Source organism: Bemisia tabaci, chromosome 4, assembly GCF_918797505.1.
Source record: "Bemisia tabaci chromosome 4, PGI_BMITA_v3".
NCBI lineage: Eukaryota > Metazoa > Arthropoda > Insecta > Hemiptera > Aleyrodidae > Bemisia > Bemisia tabaci.
In genome coordinates this window covers 27,077,202-27,092,826 of record NC_092796.1, presented here as the reverse complement: position 1 = coordinate 27,092,826, position 15,625 = coordinate 27,077,202, and the positions used below count along the sequence as shown (strand labels likewise).

General features: G+C 42.5%; 1 long non-coding RNA gene across 1 annotated transcript; it reads right to left on the bottom strand.

Annotated features, from left to right (window-relative positions):
* Positions 1-219: 219 nt before the first annotated feature.
* Positions 220-15,546, bottom strand: LOC140224470 (uncharacterized). The gene is made up of 4 exons (XR_011899742.1): positions 14,817-15,546; positions 14,659-14,697; positions 9,661-9,788; positions 220-383 (listed from the first exon to the last, which is right to left on the bottom strand). It is a non-coding gene; the product is annotated as an uncharacterized lncRNA (long non-coding RNA).
* Between the last annotated feature and the right edge of the window lie 79 nt (positions 15,547-15,625).

Sequence of the window (15,625 nt, the reverse complement as noted above, 5' to 3'; positions counted from 1 at the left end):
GGATGTTTGGTTACACGAACCGACAGTTTAGATTGATAAAGCGAATAGTTGGGATGCATGGAGCACCATACTTTGGTATTCGACCGAAGTTTATTTTTCAGTTAGGCTAATTTGAAATTTGGAACTTGTGCTCTTTTTCAAGAAAATGAAAGGAAACTCATTTTTGAAGTAGGCCATGAAAGTACAAACTGTAAACGAGACAAAAATTTAGAGGCATATCTCTTTTTTCTCCAAAATGGAAAAACAAAAGGAAAATTCTCAGAAAATGTCAGAAATGTCCTCCCAGAGCCAAACAATTGAAAATTTTGGACTCACGTTCTTCTGCCAGGATCCGATTCAATTGAGTATGGGACCATGAGAGCAGGACCGTGGTGTTCCTCCGCCTAGAAAATGTTGTAGACAAAACAACTCAAATTATATTTGTTTGCAAATGGCACTCACGGTGGTAAGCCTTACCGAGCCTTCTCCATAAAAATGTAGTTTTCGTCACATATGGTGGATAAAAACACATTCTATCAATCATATATATTACAAGGCTCTCGGTGTATATGAGTTGAGGTCGTTTCGAAAAACCCACGCATGGTGCCCATTAGAGAACTGACACTTTGGTTTAGATCACACGAGCTCATAAACTCTTAAGTATGTCTGTATGTATACTGAGGTGCAGCGCTTCACCCACCGCCAAATTGATTCATGACTAATTTTAAAAGTTAATACATGGCTCCGAAAAAAAACCCCTCAGCATCAAAAATTTTTGCTGAATATTCAAATTAATTCTCAAAATTTGGCAATGAAATATCTCCGTGATAACTGGTTAAGCGCGTATCGCATGTCGAATGGTAATCATGTTTAATTTTAAGTGCAAAGTAGCTTTATGTTTACAGTATGCCATTTGTACGTTCCAGATAAACAGACAAAATCATTTTTTTATATTTTAAGAATGAAAAGAAAAATGGAATTTTTTTCCAAGTTTTGCAAAAATGGAGTATTATACTCCCAGAATTATATTTTTGATTCTTGTTTTGACTGATTTCCTGCATTAAATTGTATTGGAGATAAAAAATTCAAAAAAGAAGATGTACCAAAGGACAGCAATCTCTTCCAAAAGCCGCAAGGCTTTGTACAGGCTAATCGTGCATGAGTAAAGACAATGGAGATGTTGCATGTGTGAGGAATTTGCGATTTGACTGTTAACGCCTGTGTAAAAATTTGCGAGGAACACGATGGTGCCACCGGTTTTTTCTGAAATCAACTGCCAAGCTCAAAAAAAGCTCTCAAGTTGAGGCCAAAATGGAGGGGATATCCCACGCTATCCTGAGAGTCCACCTCTACATCAAGACAAACTCTCCATGCAAAGATAGGGAGCAAATACATTGACAGGGCTGCCACTTTAATTGGGGACTCTAAAACTGAAAACACGGCAGCCTGCCAATGCATTTGCTCCCTTGAAAGTTTGTCTTGATGTAGAGGTGGACTCTCAGGATAGCGTGGGATATCCCCTCCATTTTGGCCTCAACTAAAGAGATTTTTTTAAGCTTGGGAGTTGATTTCAGAGAAAACCAGTGGCACCGTCGTATTTCTAGCGAACTTTTACCTAGGAATCAATGGTCAAATCGCAAATTCCTCACACATGCCACATCTCCATTATTTGAAGCTGAATGAAACTGAAAATAATAATTATAACCAGAGTCAAATGCTGAATTATAATTCGGCTTGGCAGCAATGATGCGTATACGTGTATTCGCCTTACATAATTTTGAGGACGTGGGCCATTGAGGATCGAGGAGAAAGCGCGTAAGTGAGCGAAACCGATTCGACTCGAACCCTGCGCCTTTGTCGATAAATCTTCTTATTTTCAATGGGGCGCTGGGAGGCTCGATACCTCGATACCTCGATAGTCGCCAGGGTTCGATGGGTCTAAATTCATTTTTTCCGTCACGAAAGTCAACACCACGCCGGAACTGCATCGAAAGTTAGAGACTCGAATGGCTATCGGTCCAGAGAAGGCTCGTATGGTAGGAGATTATAATGCCGATGAATTTTTCAAAAGTCACACGTCTTGTTCGTTAGTTCGGATATCAATAAAAAGACATTTTTCAGATTGTGCTGTTACGAAGCTTCAAATTGATTCCTTTCTTTTTACAGAGTACAAAATGAAATGACAGATCTACTTGCCATCATCGTAATAAGGGTAAGAATCCGAACTATAGTTCGGTCGCTTCTTGAAAGCTAATAGCTTTTCATCAGTATACGGCAGATTGCAAAAATGTATACCTGCCTTAGAGAGTAAACGGCACAAATTGCATATCTGCAATTTCAAGAAATTAAAAAGGGAGGAAAAAATCTGGATGGCATATGCTCAGGCATGGGTGTCCCGAGATGTGAAGGTTGACATAGATTTTATTTACGATTGGTGTCGTCGTCTGCAGACGGAAGCGCATGTTTCTCACTTTTATTCTCATGTTAGAACACGCAGATCGAGACGACACGTGCGCATAACTAAGTAATCAAATTCTTACGTTACCGAATGTGTTAATAATTCAAATTACTTCCGGAGCAAAAAAAAAAACACCGAAGTTCTATTTGCGGATGGACTATTTCGTCAAACTTTTCGTTGGACCCCTCTCCAACTCCAACTCGACCTTCGTTTGCAGAAAAATTCAGTCCATATCGAAAAACCTTAGAAAGGCACTGATATGCGAAGTACTATCTTGGTTTACATTCAGCTCGATTTCGGATGTGTTTTGGCCCACTCTTTGTTGAGTGATAGAGTTGCTTCCAAAGGTCGATGCTAAACTGATGCACTATGCTCATATTGCTCAGTGACCTACGCGATGGACGGGATCCAGAGAGGCTGACTTATGAGGATGCGACTGTTTTAACTCCTGGGTCGGCAGGGCCGGATTGAGGGTAGGGCCACCACCGCGATCGTATTGGTTGAAATGGGTGGTTTTTATAAAATAATGAGGTAAATGACGTACTAAGTACAGGATCTCTCGTGGGTATTGCCGTTAGTTAACTACTACCTACCTCTGATGTCCAACGTAAGCACCCATCTCCACCAATAGGATCCCTCCATATCTCTTTTGCCTTCTTTGTCTATCAATTTTAACAATGAGCCAGTGGGCTGATTCTTGAAATTGATGGAAAAAGCAAAAGACAAAGAAGACAAAAAAGGATATGAAGGGATCTTATTGGCGGAAGCGAGTGGTTGCAATGAACACAGGACGTAGATAACAGACTAACCAACGGCAACCCACGAGAGGCCCGATAGTTAGTCCATCATTTACCCTCTTAGTCTATAAGAACCACCCATTTCAACCAATAGGATCGCTCTATCCTCCTTGTGTCTTCTTTGTCTATAGCTTTATCTATACATTTCAATTCTCGGCCCGCTGCTGTTTCCCTTCGTCTTCTTTGTATATCGTCTGTCTATCAAATCCAATGATCAGCTCGCGGGGGAGGGGAGGGGGGGGGGTCGCATGGGAATTGCGGAGAGATATCGAGAGGTGTTCTAGAAAGGGAGATGGTCGGGGTCCCGTGTCCCGCGCGGGGCTGGCTCGATTGTGATCCAATTCTTGAGTCTAGGTTAGCTAGGTCATAGTCCCATTGGCGGGTGGCGCGGTGCGGCGCGGCCGGCGTGGCACCTCGCTTTGCCGCGCGGCTCGGGCTCGGCCCAGTGCGGGGCCCGCGCTCGAGCCGCCAACACGCGCCGGGCCGCTCGCCCGCGTTTGGTAACGACCGCGCCACCGGGTCGATAACCCCATCGCCGCCCAACAAAAATGACCTAACTTTCACTCCGGCATCAGATGAACAAAGTTTGGCGCTCCGCTGCCGACTCTGCTGTCCAGATGCCCGCACCGGGCGCCGCCGCGGCTCAACACCCTCCACAGCACGCCCTCAGAACTTCCTTCAATGAAATTGATAGACAAAGCGTTGGACAACGGAGATTTGGTGGAAGCGGGTGGTTGCAATGGATGAGGGAGCTTTGCAAGTAGGTATCAGACTAACTCACGGTGACCAACGAGAGATCCAGTAGTTAGTTCACACGGGGAAAAAACTTCGTGCATGAGACCCGAAGTTGAGGCCATATGGATCTCTGAAGTTTTTTGATCACGCATCCGAAAACTTGAGGTCGAGCTGCCGAAGTTCGGGTCAGACATCGAGGCACTTCGGTATATACCGGAGTACCTCAGATGTGTGACCCGAACTTCGGCAGCTGGACATCAAGTTTTTAGATACGTGATCCGAAAACTTCAGAGATCCATATGACCTCAACTTCGGGTCCCACGCACGAAATTTTTTTCTCCTTGCATCAACGACAAGCACCCGTTTCAACCGATAGGATCCCTCTATTTTCTCTTTGTCTCCTTTGTCTATCGCTTTGTCTGACAATTGCAGTATGCGGCCTGCTGGCGCGTCGCGAAACCAGGAGGAGAAGGAAACTCTAACGAAATGACATTCCTGAGGAAACAGGCATGCAGGGCCGGATTTACCTATACTTGCTGCCCATGGGCCGCCAGTAATTTGCCGCCCCCTCTTCATTCGTTTTGAAACATCGATATAAACCATCAAGGGAATGTGCCGGAGGGGGAGGGGTGCATAAGACCGTTTAATCGTGTTGGACACATTTTTTGTGAAAGCCCAGTCAACATTAGCAAAAGTTCACGGAACTTTGCGCGAAAGTTAAGTTTCGTAAACCTATCGCTATGTGGACAAGGCCTTTCATTTATAAGAAATGAACGAAACAATTATGAAAGAGTAAAAATGAATGTGGTTCAATAATTTTAATTTATGCCACCGCGCCAACCGCACTGTGTTTGGCGCAATGTGTGAAGTATCCCTACTGTCTTGTGGGCGCTACGCGGTTCACGCCGCGCCGACCGCTGCTGACTGCACTGTTTTTGACGCAATGCGTGAAGTATTCATGCAGTCTCGTAGGCGCTAACATGTGTGCCATGCTGACCGGCGGCGCGCCGAGGGCTTCTCCTTTTCATCTCAAGTCCTCGTCATCATGGCTCTCTGCACCGCGCCGCTTCAGGCCAAATTGCGTTTTTGGTTTCTCTCTCCACTAGACTAATGAAAGGCACTATCTCTTGTATCACCGAAAGACGAACAAATTAGAAATTACCATACTTTGACTCTAAGGAAATGAGAGATTTTATTGCCTTTTCTCGTTTGTAATTTTTTTTCTGTTGATTTTTTAAATTTATAGACAAAGCGATAGACAAAGAAGACATAGCAAGCTATCCTATTGGTTGAAATGGGTGGTTCCTATAGACCAAGGGAGAAAATTATGGACTTACTATCGGGTCCCTCGTGGGTTGCCGTTACCTACAATTAGTCTATTACCTACTCTCTTTGGCCATTGCAAGCCGCCCGCTTTCACTAATAGGATCTCTCCATATACCTTTTGTCTGCTTCGTCCATGGCTTTGTCTATCGATTTCAATAATCGGCCAGTGGCAGAGGAGTTTATCTGTTAGTTGACTTAACTGCAGTAACTCTATCAGATGCGGAGCAAGCATACGATCCAGGAATGAAATTCGCTACTTGCGACCGGATAATTTTTTCTCTCTTTTCGAATTTTGCGGTTGGCAAGGAGCGAGCGAGCGAGCGCGGCGCGAGGCCGCGCGGTTCATGGGCGAGCATCGGCATCGGCGTGAGCCCGCTCGCGGTTAGTTCTTTAACCTCGGCGATTCCGCGAGCGGCGCGTCGGGCGTCGGGCCGACGATAAGACCCCGAACACGATGCGGTGCCGGATGCTGAGTACCTATATTGAGAGAGTATGGCCACTGGGCCCATTGGAGGGGCTTGGGACCCAAAAATGGCGGTGCTTTGTTTTGGTTTTCGTGGATAGGAGGGGGGTCATTGCCAACTTTTGACGGTTATCACCAACCGCACTTGCTGCCAACCTTACTACATCTAAGATAATTTGTCTCAAAAATTGCACACGATTAGCCTTAAAAATATGAAAAGAAGTCGCAATAGTGCATTTGTGTAAATTTTTCGTTACGATAAGCAAAGAAAACTACATTTTGAGTCATTTTGCATTACATTAATTTATGGCGTCCGCCATTTTTGGGTCCTAAGGGCTCCATTCAGCCTTAAGATGGCTGTGCCAATCAGAGATGGTAACATCAATGGCCATACTCTCTCAATATAGGTACTCTGCCGGATGCGAGCCGCGCGGCGCGCAGAGACGCTGCACCAGGTGGGGCGGCCCCGGCTGCGGTGCTGAGTGGCCGTCGAGGGTGCGCGCGGCGACCGGCGCTGGCGTCTGGGAGCAATCAACTCTTTTTGGGTCCCCGCAGGCCGGAGCCGCCCGCTGCGGTCCAGCCTCTGACGGCACTCTCCTCGGCGAACTTTCTGTCCTCGGCGAGCTTGCCACGCCGACCGGAGGTTGATGGCCTCCGTCCCAAAGCTCCAGCTCGCTAGAGTCCCTTTATACCGCGAGTTAAGACAATGTGAATCCATTTCTGATTGGTTACCGTATTTTAGGCCTCCACAGTGTCACAAACGGGAATGAATATTACATTTTCACCAATGGAGATGTTGCATGTGAGAGGAATTTGCGATATGAGTATATGACTGTTGATTCTTATGTAAAAGTTCGCGAGAAACACGATGGTGCCACTGGTTTTCTCTGAAATCAACTCCCAAGCTCAAAAAAAGCTCTCAAGTTGAGGCCAAAATCGAGGGGATATCTCACCCTATCCTGAGAAGCCACCTCTACATCAAGACAAACTGTCCATGCGAAGATAGGTAGCAAATACATTTGCAGGGTTGCCGTGTTTTCAGTTTTAGAGTCCCCTTATTGAAATTGATAGACAAAGCGATGGACTTAAAAGACACCTAATGGGGCGATCCAACTTGTGGAGCGGGTGGTTCAAGTGGACAAAGAAAGGTAAGTAAGTGGTAGACTAACTGACGGCAATCGACAGGAGACCTTAGGTTCAGTTAGTCCATCATTTTCCTCTTTCGTCTCTATGAGATCCACCAGTTTCAACCAATGGGATCGCTCCGTACTCCCTATGTCTTCTTTGTCTATCGCTTTGTATACCGATTTCAGTAATCCGCCGGCAGCGTCGAGGAACGTAAGAAGAAAGCAAAAACTGCTTAAACTGAAGGACTGCTTATTGATGATAGTCTATTAATGGTTGCAGGTTCTGAAATTTAAACGCTTTCTGATGGATCTTCAGCTTTTGGATCCGCGTGCGGCGCACCTCCTCTACGTCCATGACAACCATCAGTTTCAACTAATGGGATCGCTCTACTTTCCCTATTATGTCCATCCTCTGTCCATTGCCTTGTCTACCAATTTCGATGAACAGCCTGCTGATGGTTCACATTAAAAATCCACCATTTGCGCCCAAGACGCATTGCACTGTAGGTATCTGACGCAGCGAGACTTTAGTGGGATGTGAAATTCGTTTATGTCCGTAACATGCGGCAACGTAGGGCGGAGAGCCAGGAGAGTGATTGCCTGATTGGCGCTGTGGGTGCCATAGACGACGTCACTAATAACGAGCCTCTACCTGGGTTCGTTCAACTTGGATTGCTCAACCCGCATTGAAGCCGACTTGTACGGTATGTAAGTACGTAACCGGCAACCGACGGACGCGCCTTTATACTGCCGTGCTATGGAGGAACGCTGTATGAGCCTTCAGACGTTGCCAAGTTTCCTCCGATAAAAACCGAAATTACTGGGGAAATTGCCAATATTATTATCTCAAATTTTCAGAAAATCGTGTACACAATTTAATCGAAAATTTATGAAAATTTCAAGGAAAAATATGCATGAATTTTCTCAAAAATACTGGTTTTTCAAGGGAAATTTGGCAACTCCCTTATGTTCATACGGCGTTTTTCCTTAGCACGACAGGACAGTCAGCGGTGACCTGCGTTCAGGAGAACAAAATTAAGCCCGTGGTCAGGCTATGTTTCATAGCTGAAATGAGGATTTTTCAATATTACCCCCTGCTCTTGTGCCCGAAAATCCATAGGCCGATCCAAACACCTCGAAGGGGGGGGGGGGTAAGGGGGTCGGGGGACTTTCCCAGTAAATTTTCGAAGTTCTAAAGCATCTTACATGCAGTTTAAGTCCATTTTAGATACGTTGTTTTGCACTGTGGCCATCGATATTATGCCTAGATCTGGCATATGAGATCCTGTCGAACAGCGTTGAATTCTTACTCCCTTTTTTTTATTGTCTATGAATTTTTTTTCTTTTTACTTTGCTACTCGTGAACAACAGGCTGTTTGTATTTGAGTGCCTTATCTTTTCTTGTCCCTCCGTTAAGAAAGGAAAAAAACGGATGTTTTGTTAGTTTGACACTCTTTTTTCCATGTCCATAATAGTGGCATGAATATGATGAGCGCCACTCTATACGGCGCTCTTCGCTGTCGGTCCTCGGTCATCGCTGGAGCTATTTTTCGACACGTTTGGCTGTATAGTTAGCAAGATAATACACCCTGTAGATTCACATTATTTTCAAAATATAGGTTTCACATCCTCGAGTTTTCTGTTACAAAAATGAAATCGCTGTTGTGTGTCTTGCTTGTGTGTGTCCTAATACACTAAAAGCACATCAAACCCTTTGAGCCAACGGTCAAAAGCTTGCCATACGAGATCGGCTCAAAGATGAACAAATTCCAGAAAATCGCTGGAAATAATCCTTCGGGTGCGACCCTGGGTCATGTGAAGGGGGAGGGGGGGGGGGGGCTGGTCCGAAGATTCAACTCCCTAGAGCCCCAAAATCATTTCATTTGGACTATGCTTCGGATGAGTGTTTTAAAGAGTGATTTTCCTTCGTATTAGTGTGTCAACAACCTCAAAATTCGGATGTTAAGGTTCATAAAAGTTCCAGAAAAACTTATTTCAAGGAAGCTAAATTAATTCTATGTTTTTTTAGTGGGGTGCTTTTCCTTCAAAGGGGAAAATGGCCAGCCTTGTTAGACAGATGAGTATCATCAGGAGTATGATAGAAAGAATACGGAGGCTTGGAGGACAGTGTGCATAAGTAAAGTTTTCGAAAAATTGAGGTATTAATGATTTCAAGTAAAGCTAGTCTTAGAATATATTTTGTCAAAATTTCACCACTAAAATCGAATTAGTAAGCTCCAAAAGTGATTTATCGCCTTTAAACTTCATGTAATTTTGAACTTTTAAACATGTATATCTTAAAATATCAAAAACTGCATTAATGCGCCTTTTCTTCCAGGCTTCTTCATAGAGAAAATAAAGTGTTATTCATGAAGAAGAGGGGTGCAATTACTAAAATGAACTTCTTCCCCGTACCTACTGCTACTACACATATAAACTCACATGACCAAGAGACGATGCATTATAGTCCCATTGTGCACAAGCATAATACCCAAGCAATCTAACGATGCATGAGGTTCTTATTCTCTAGCTTATTGGCCATACTCCTCTCTTATTGGTCACCCTTTTCTAGATGACGCACATCCTGTTAGCTCTCTCCATTTTACAATTTGTCGTTAACCCGTATGACGTGATTTTCAGGCATGCCCCGAACGTTGATAATTAACTGTCCTGCGATACATACGTTGTTTTTGTCAGATCGTGTCATGATAGAAAGGTTGCATCACCATGTCGTTCGGTTCAGCCTTATTTACATTTGAGTTCTTACTAACTTACCTTTCTCATTTTCCGTGCAACTCAAAGCTTCATTGCCATAAAAATTTTGTTAGGCAAGCGGAGCTCCCAAAGAGCGATTGATCAAGTTGCTTTGAAGTTTAGTCCAAATACAGACGAGTCAATTTGGGCTGAAAATTTTAAAAAATAGACATAATTATGCCTAAAAAATGAATTTTAGAAAGAGGAAATCACTTGCTTGAGATTTGAATGGTAGGAACGTTGTCTCAGTCATATGATTTTCACGAGTCTTAAAGGTTGACAAGTATTTTTTTCCATTTATTTTTTTATTTAAGTGTTTTAATTTCGTTGCGATGTTTTCGACCTTATTTTCCTTTTTTCTAATGAGCAAGCCAAGGCCTGGGGTATGATTGCATTACAACGTAATTTTTTTTTTTTTTTTTAATTTGTAAATTAAGTATACCTTTTTGACGTGAATTGCATTAAATTTTAGATATAGGTAAATCATGCACTCAGTTTAAAGGAGAAAATACTCAGATGAAATTGCTCAATTTCAACTGTAACTAAGCCTCCCCATAGTTCTGATATGCGTAAATCAATTTAATAGGATTAAGGAGACGGACATGACAAAAAAAGAGAGCATTTCATCACCTAAAAATTAACCTCACAATCAGTTTCGATGAGTTATCATCTCGCGCGAGAATTTTCAACTTTAATTTTGGAAAAATCGGGACAAAAATAGCGCAGGAAAACAAAAATCATGGGAAAATGGTCGATAAGAAAAGGAAAAAAATTGTCTTATCATTCCGGCTGAAACGTCAATTTTAAATCCTGCCACGCGCATCCAATTCATTAACATTAATTTATTTCCCAATCGACTGCCTGCTGATTTTAAGTTGTATCATTATGCAAATAACTCTCAAGTTATTTTGACAACTTTAAATACTCGTGCACGGCGAGTTTTTCTCTCGAGAGGTGGGAAAAAATGTGTTTGTCGTATGCTTGACAACTTATTGTATGGCTGGAGTAAACAAGATAAACTCGAAGGACTAACTGAACCGTTCGATTGTTGAAATTTCCTACGGCCTGAAATTTACGTTGCATCTCTAAACTGTTGCTGCTCCGTTATTGCGTTTAAGTCCACCCACTCGCGAGGCGATGTGCGTTACAGCTTCAAACTTGATTTCCTCGCTCAAGCTGTCCTTAACACATTGAAACGGATCCCAACTGTTTTTGACTTGAGAACAACAACTTCTGAACCTGACTCAGCAGGTTCCGCTCATTTTCTAGTAAGTTCTCAATTCTTAACGCTCAAGCTCACTCGCGTGTTTTTCAGTAACTACTTTAGATAATAACTCCACTTTATTGAGCGACCCTCTGCCAGGGCTCCAATTTTTCATGAAAAATAAAATCTTGAAATTTCATGTGAAATGTTTCATTAACTCTCAGAAAAATATGAAAAATATTGAAAAATATGTTTCGAAATCAAATGCAAAATCAAATGAAAGGTGACTGGTTTTTGCTTTTTGGCATTTTTTAGTGCGTGTTGCATGCTCATTGCTCAGCCCCACTTTGTAAATCTGGAATCAATGAACAAAACTGTTTTCTCATAGAGTTTTGTACTCTTGTCTTCTTAGAGAATTTACACTCAACTTTTCAAACAAGCAAACAAGCGTCTTAAGTTGAAACAAATGTAACTAAATGGGCTAAAAGTGTAAAACTAATTTCGCCTTCAATTCGGTTGTTATGCAATTTAAGTCTCTTAGGAGTCGAACCAGTCGTGTCGTATACGAAAATTGCACTGCTGGAATAGATGGATCCGTATGAGCATTCAAACGATGCCAAATATCTAATTCAAAAATACTATTTTCTTTGATAAACCTGAGAAGTCTCTGTCAAAGACACTCTCGAAAAAATTCGCGGAAAAATATCTCAGGTTCACCAAAAAACAAATCTATTTCCAGAGAAATCTGGCGTCGTCTAAATGATGATACTGTATTTTCTCTGAGCACGACGGACAGTGGCTATTCTTGAAAGTTGGCAACACTGTTTTACGTCCATTAATGTATGTAAATCAATCGATTTTTGGTGATTCACCTAAAATCGATATTTTCAATGGATTTAAATGGAGGCATTGAATCTTTATGAATGTCTTTACTGATTCCGAGTCCTAAACTCTAAATATTTAAAATTATATACTTGACTAACTGTAGTTTTAGTCAATTATTTTACCACTTTCTTTCTTATGATATTAAGTAATTTATCTGCTGTTACTTCTACATATATTACTTAGGTATAATTTAAGCTAATTGTATATATTTCCTGTATTGGAAGCTTACAATAAAATATTTCTTCAAAACAAATGGAGGGAAAACATTGCTGCCAACTTGCAAAATCGCCACTGACGTCGGAGTAGGTAACACGAGTCGAGAGTCGAGACACGGGTTCGCGAGGCTCGCTCGATACGGAAAGGCGAAGGTCCTTGAAATATCACTCGACTGATCTGCTGCCAGTCGCAAACCAGGCTGAAGCCTTCGCTTCTAGACATGAGCGAACAGAACACTTGACTCAAGTAGAGCAGTCGTGATGTGTGACAAACGATTTAATATACTTATCGATATTTCCAGACGCGCCGCTTCGGAAAATCGTCGCACGCGATAGAAACACCATCAGGGGCTTAAACTCGCAGGGACCAACGGGTGGCCTGGGGGTGGGCAGCCCTTTCGCCTATCATCCAACAGTCGGCCCAAACAACGCCTAATTTTACGCCACTTCTATGAATTGTTGACATTTAGACCTCTCTTGTGTCTCCTGAGATATTTTTTGAGAAAAATTTGGGAAAAATTGAGCGTGGAATTCAACTCAGGGCTGGATTTATCAATAGGCTACATAGGCTGTAGTCTAGGGCGCAACATTCTGAGGGGCGCAACATTTTTGAGAATTTATTTATTTATTTTTTTTTTTAATTTAACGAGTCTTTCGTTACTTTTTATTTTCCAAAACCAACTTACAAACGTAAACGTACCTCAAAACTGTTTAAAATCGTGTTTTTTTAAAGGTGAATTTGAACATTTTCCTGACACCTAACCCCCCCCCCCCCCTCCCCTACGAGAGCGCCTATTTTTAAGGGCGCCACCCTAAGTTTAGCCTAGGGCGCTAAAAATGTAAATCCGGCCCTGATTCAACTCAAAAACATCTAACAATAAGTCTAGTTTTCAAACTGATTTTCCCATTAAGCGGAGCATCGTGCGTATTGTATCCGCAGCCTGCGTAGCTACCTACACCTCATCAAATAGTGCAAGTGTATCGTTGCGAAATGAGTCCAGGAAAACTAGCAAACCCGGCGGGCAGCAGAAAAGCGAGTGTTAAAATGTGGCACGTTTGGGTGTTGGAGTTGGCAGATCAGTTCTCAAGGGTCAGGCCTGAAAAAAACAGCCTTCTGAAGTCCTACTGCGCCATGACACTCATGACAGTGTTTCTTTCAATAATAACGCGGCGCTGTCCAGCGCGAAGAGCGACGATCAGTGACAATGTCGCCCATTGTTGCCGGATGGTAGGTGGTCAAGAATGATCAATTTTCCCGATAGAGATATAGCTAGTGGAAATAATGTGATCTTTCGTTCGTTCGCACGGATGACACTGAAAATGCCATGTCCAGTCGAGTGCTCGTAGAAATGTTTAGAGCTGTTCAAGTGTCACGTTTACATTGCCTTCGCCATTGCATTTTCACCCCCGAAACGCAATGCGCAAGCTTTAGACTGCCGCCGTGCTTGCTCTGCTAAAAATGGTGAGTACGAATGAATAGAAAATCAAAGTCGTATGAATAGAATTCAATTCATATGAATAGAATTTCAACTCATATGAATAGAATTTCAACTTATATGAATAGAATTTAACTCATATGAGCAGAATTTCTCTTCACTTTCCGCCGACTCATATGACTAGAGATTCCAACTCATATAGCTAGAGATTTCAACTTACATGAGTTCAGCGTTGAATCTACCGTGTCCGATCCCTGGTAAAAATTGGCGATAGGAGCTGCGTTTCAAAATACCATAGGAGTTCTTATAGCCGACTGAAGAAGGCGATAGAAAATCATATAGCTGGCTGTAGAAAGTGGGAAAAATTATACGGTCGGGCTACACGAAGCGATAAAAAATTATACAGCCGCCGGGCTATAGTTCCTATCGCTGGGCTTTGCATTTTATCGCCTGGCTGTTGCTTTTTCGCCATCGGCTATAAAAGGCTATAAGAAATTGTGTAGAAATTCGTGTGCTTTGTAAATCATCAAGTTTGTACGGAATCACTTTAATATTTACAAAACGCACATTATATTTTCCTTTATTACAATTTTTTTTTCATCAATTAAAATGAGAATAATCCATACAGAGTGTGCAAACATTTCAAAGTCATGAGTTGAAAAACGCTGACTCCACGAGATTAAACATTAGAGCCTAACACAAAGCGGAGCGGCGGCGCACTGGCGCCTTCAAACCTAACAGGGATACTTCACGCATTGCGCAATGCGTGAGGTATCCCTGTTAGGTTTATAGGCGCCAATGCGCGTTCCGCGCTGGCTGCCCGAGTGCCCGCCCGCTGCGCCGCGCCGCAGCGTACCACGGCGCTTGAAGCAACTATTTCACACCAGAGGTATTGCACAGTATCATACGAAATTAAAGGCGCTCCAACATATTAGGAATGGCAGGCATCCTTCAAAAGAACGGAGCTTTCCTCGCAAAATAAATCAAGATACTATATGGCCCAAAAAGAGAGCGGTAGCCCATAAACTCACTAAGTCCTAGCATCCGTAATTAGTAACGTTTAGCACACTCTTTATCGCCAGGCTGTTGTTTAATCGCCATCGGCTAGAAAAGGCAATGAGAAATTGTGTTGCCGGCTATAGAAGCTATTGGAAATCTTACAGCCGGCTGTAGGTGTATGGTATTTTGGAACACAGATTCTACTGCTAATTTTTACCAGGGATATCTCAGAAGCTCGTCACCGCATCAAAAAAATTATGTTCTTATTTTTCAAATTTACCTGAAATGTCGCGATGTCTCCTGGGCAAAAACACCACTTCTGAAAAATGAAAAAAATTGAATTCATATGAGTTGAACTTTTCTACTCTTAACGCCGTATGAACCTTTAGGCGTCGCCAGATTTCCTTTGATGAAACACGAATTTCCTGGTAAACTTACCGTACTTTTCTTCGTAATTTGTAAATTACGCCCCGTGGACAAAATTCGCTTGCGGTAGGGAGAATCGCATAACTTCAATATCCCATCGAAGAAATTAAAATAATTATCTTGGAGAAAATCTCGAGTAGAGGATGAAAAAGGGTCTGTGTCCGTCTGTATGACCCCTAACGCTAGACTAATGACAAAATGACACCTTCGATTTTTGACTGCTCAATGCAGAGCAATCGCTCCGTTGACCTCACCTCACAGACGCAGAAAATTGAAAATCAATAATTCGGTTCGTCTGTCTGTCTGTCCCGCCTCTCTCTCTAAATCAAGACACGTTATTCGTATAATGCATTACATTTATCTGCTTTAAGTTGAGTATTAGCTGATAGTGAGACTCGCAGTGGTTTCGAGTGCGGAGATAAGAATTATCAGATGCCCGTTCTGCCGTGCCAAGGAAGAACGCCGTATGCACATTCGAGAGTTGCCAAATTTTTCCCGAATAAATCATGTATTTTTGACGAAATTAATGCATATTTTTCGTTGAAATTTTCAGATATTTTAGAGTAAATTGCGAACTAAATTGTCTGAAAAATTGGAAGAAAAATATTTACCATTTCCCCCAAGAAATTTGGAATTTATCAGAGGAAATGTGGCAACGTCTGAAGGCTCATAATGCGTTCTTCCTTAGCACGGCAGTAATCTGCTGCAAAAAGTCACCTCTCTGTCCGAGGAGGTTCGTACCGACGCGTCGTCGCGTCGGTGTATTGGAAATTGGATCTGATAATGAAAAGTTGATAATAAAAAGGTGGAATCTCATCTTT